The sequence below is a fragment of the Octodon degus genome, unplaced genomic scaffold, assembly GCF_000260255.1.
Source record: "Octodon degus isolate 3935 unplaced genomic scaffold, OctDeg1.0 scaffold00008, whole genome shotgun sequence".
NCBI classification, from domain to species: domain Eukaryota; kingdom Metazoa; phylum Chordata; class Mammalia; order Rodentia; family Octodontidae; genus Octodon; species Octodon degus.
This window is the reverse complement of record NW_004524584.1, coordinates 7,830,688-7,833,898: the sequence shown is the minus strand read 5'-3', so window position 1 is coordinate 7,833,898 and position 3,211 is coordinate 7,830,688.

Sequence of the window (3,211 nt, the reverse complement as noted above, 5' to 3'; positions counted from 1 at the left end):
GTGACACATTAAAGAAGTCATCTGTAAACATAATCTTTTTCAATATATTTTCCTGTGTTTTGTACATAAATAACTTAATCTATAAAATCATATATAAGAGCATCAGCTCTTTTTATTTTCAGAACCAGGGATTGAACTCAGCCCTTGTGCTTGCCAGGGAAGCGCTTATTCTATTGAGCTATCTCCCTGGTGCCCCCATCAGCTGTGGAAGGCGTAAAAATATACACAACATTTGGAGTGTGAAGGAGTTAGTTCCTTCAGTTATATAAATAACAGGCAGTATTTGCCATGCTTATTACCAGTCAAGTGCTGCTTGCAAGCTCTCATTATCTTCTAACTTGTTCTGCCAAAAGGACTTTCCAGTTTAATTGGTAAAGATGCCATGTATTTGAAAAGTCAAAATAGTCATAAGTCAACTTTTTTAAATTCAAGGAAGGTGGCTATTTAAACATTGCTAAACTTTATTAATATCATTCAGGTATATGAACAAAAAGAAATGCTACTGAATCAATTTCTGTACCATCATTTCAATGGGATCTAACAAAATTTAAAATTTAAGAAATGATAAAATCTGATTCTCTATTAGCTTTGCAAAATTTTTTTTTTTACTGAGATTCTGTTATAGGATGAGAACAAATTCCTAAATTTCCTAAAATTTAGTTTTTAAAATAATTTTTAATCTTTATTTAATTATTTGGTACAGGGACTCGCTACACATTTGGGACTCGTGTGATACACCTGTCTCAGCCTCCCCAGTGCAGGGGTTACAGGCATGCGCCACCACACCTGATTTCAGCATGCTGGGAACTGGGGCCAACACAGAATGTGGTACTCGTACCGGGGATCGAGCCTGGGTCCTTGTATTTGCCAGGCAGGTGCTTAGACTGCCAAGCTATCTCCCCCCTGAAATTTATTTTTGAATCATCACTTTCACAAGTTAAAACTTCAAGGGTAAAAATGAAGACAAATAAGGACTTTGTAAAAGCATACTTATAATCCTGAGTCACATTTCATTATTTTTTTATGACAACAAATCCTTAGTTTTTCAAAATATAGTATTTTTTTTGAAATGACCTACCTAGTAAAATGTATTCAATAACCATTCAAGATTATTAGATAAGCATTCCAGTTGCTTTTATATAATAAAAGTTGTGTGTATTGCCTATATTTCAATTTATTATTTTTAGGCCTTTATAAGGCATGAAACTTAGAAAAATTCTCAATATTCCTATGAAATTTAAATGGTTCAAACTAAAGATAATTCTAAACTAAGGACTATCATTATTTTAAAATTTTTATTTATACTTTTATTTTTTTCTTCAATACACAATTAATTGGCTCACACTATTAACTGCCCAAAAGTTTTAAAAAACTGAATGTTCTTTGTTAAAGAGTAGATTACATGAAATGTTTTTTACCCTCTTTTTAAATTTTAATTAAAAAAATTTCTGGGGGAGCTGGCCAAATAGCTCAGCGGATTAAAGGGTCTTCAAGCAGGCACAGGGTGGAAGGGGTTCCGGGCCTGCTATGCTGGCCCTGCCCCGGGGTGCACTGAGATGTGATTGAGACTGGGCATGATAGTGTGTGCAAGTAATCCCAGCTCTTGGGTAAACAGATGGATCACTATGAAACCAATCTAGTAGTGAAACTCTGAACACCTTGTAGACCCTTCCCTAAAATACAAAAAAAATAAAAAAAAAAAAATTTTTGTTTTTATTCTTTTGGCACAGGGCTTCATTATGCAGTTTGTACTCATAGTGATTCTCCTCTTTCACCCTGACCAGCACTGGGATTACATTTCAGCGCCTGCACAGTGTTCCCCTGGGAACCTGGGGATAGAATTGGGGACCTTGTACTTGCCAGCCAGACACTTAAGACCAGACCACCAATTTATCTCACCAGCCCTACACTGTTATTTTAAAAAGATCCTGGTATACATAAGAAATTTAAATCAAAATTCACAAGTGATAGCTGAAATCTGTCAACTTTCAGCCTAATACACTATAAATGAACACTTGTTATGCATAAACAAAATTAAAATTTATGACAGAAATTTCAACAGGCCATAACTACTTCACATCCCTGCTGAGGGGCAATCCCATCCTAGTTGTAGAGCTTTATGTTTGAATTTCCAGTTCTCTCAATGGTATGTATAATTAAGTGTAAGTTAGTAAATGATCTTTATTGCTGCAGAAACCAGTAGTCTTTAAGTCACAAAATATTTGCTTAAACTGTTGCCTTTGATACCCTAGTGTAGGAGTCCCCTTAAGGTTCTAATCTCGGTCCAATAAATCAGTATTTGTGATCGCAAAAATATGTTATCGGAATCCCATCAAGTTAATTCCAATCTACCACTCCCAGTACAACCCACAGCAAAAGTAAAGAACTAAAACATATTTATAATTATTGGGGAGCCAAGGGGCCCTTGGTCCAGCCATGAAGATGGCTTTCCTGAACAAAGAGGCTGATCCAGGGCAGCACCGAGGTTTTATTCAGTGGAGGAGTGGCTTGAGGAGGAATGACTGAGAATTGTGGGGAATAGGTAAGTACAGTGAGCTGAGCTAGGTGGGCGGCCTACATTTACCTCTGCCATATGCAGAGAAAGTAATTTGCATTATGCTACTGAGAGAGTATCCAATGTTTTGAGGATCTGGTGCTCAGCCAAAATGGAGACAATCACCCTTTTTTCAAGGATAGCTGCTCAGGTGGTCCTCCACATCCTAGAAAGTAGAACACAGATCACTCAATCTGCTGAGATCTGAGCAAGCCAGAGGCATATGTTGGTTGTTATTGGCTACATTTAATTAAGTACGGTATTATAAACCGAGTGTGGTGACCCACGCCTATAATCCTAGTGCTCTGGAAGGTTAAGGCAAGAGGACTACAGCTTTCAGCCCAATCAGAGTGATTTAGCAACTTGGCAAAACCTTTGCTCGATCAATACATACATACATACATACATACATACATACACATGGGCTGGGGATGTAGCCTGGTGCGAAGGCCTTGGGTTCAATTCCCAGTACCTCTGCCAGCAAACAAAACCCAATTAGGTATTGGGTTTAATAACCCAATAAGAAAGAGATAGTGTCAGGGAAGATCTGGCATGTTTGCTAATAAAAATAAAAAAGAATTTTAAAAATCCCCAAATAGGGGATTTTGCAATGTTGGAAAAGGTGATTGCATTTCAGTCCTAAAATCAGAAACCTGA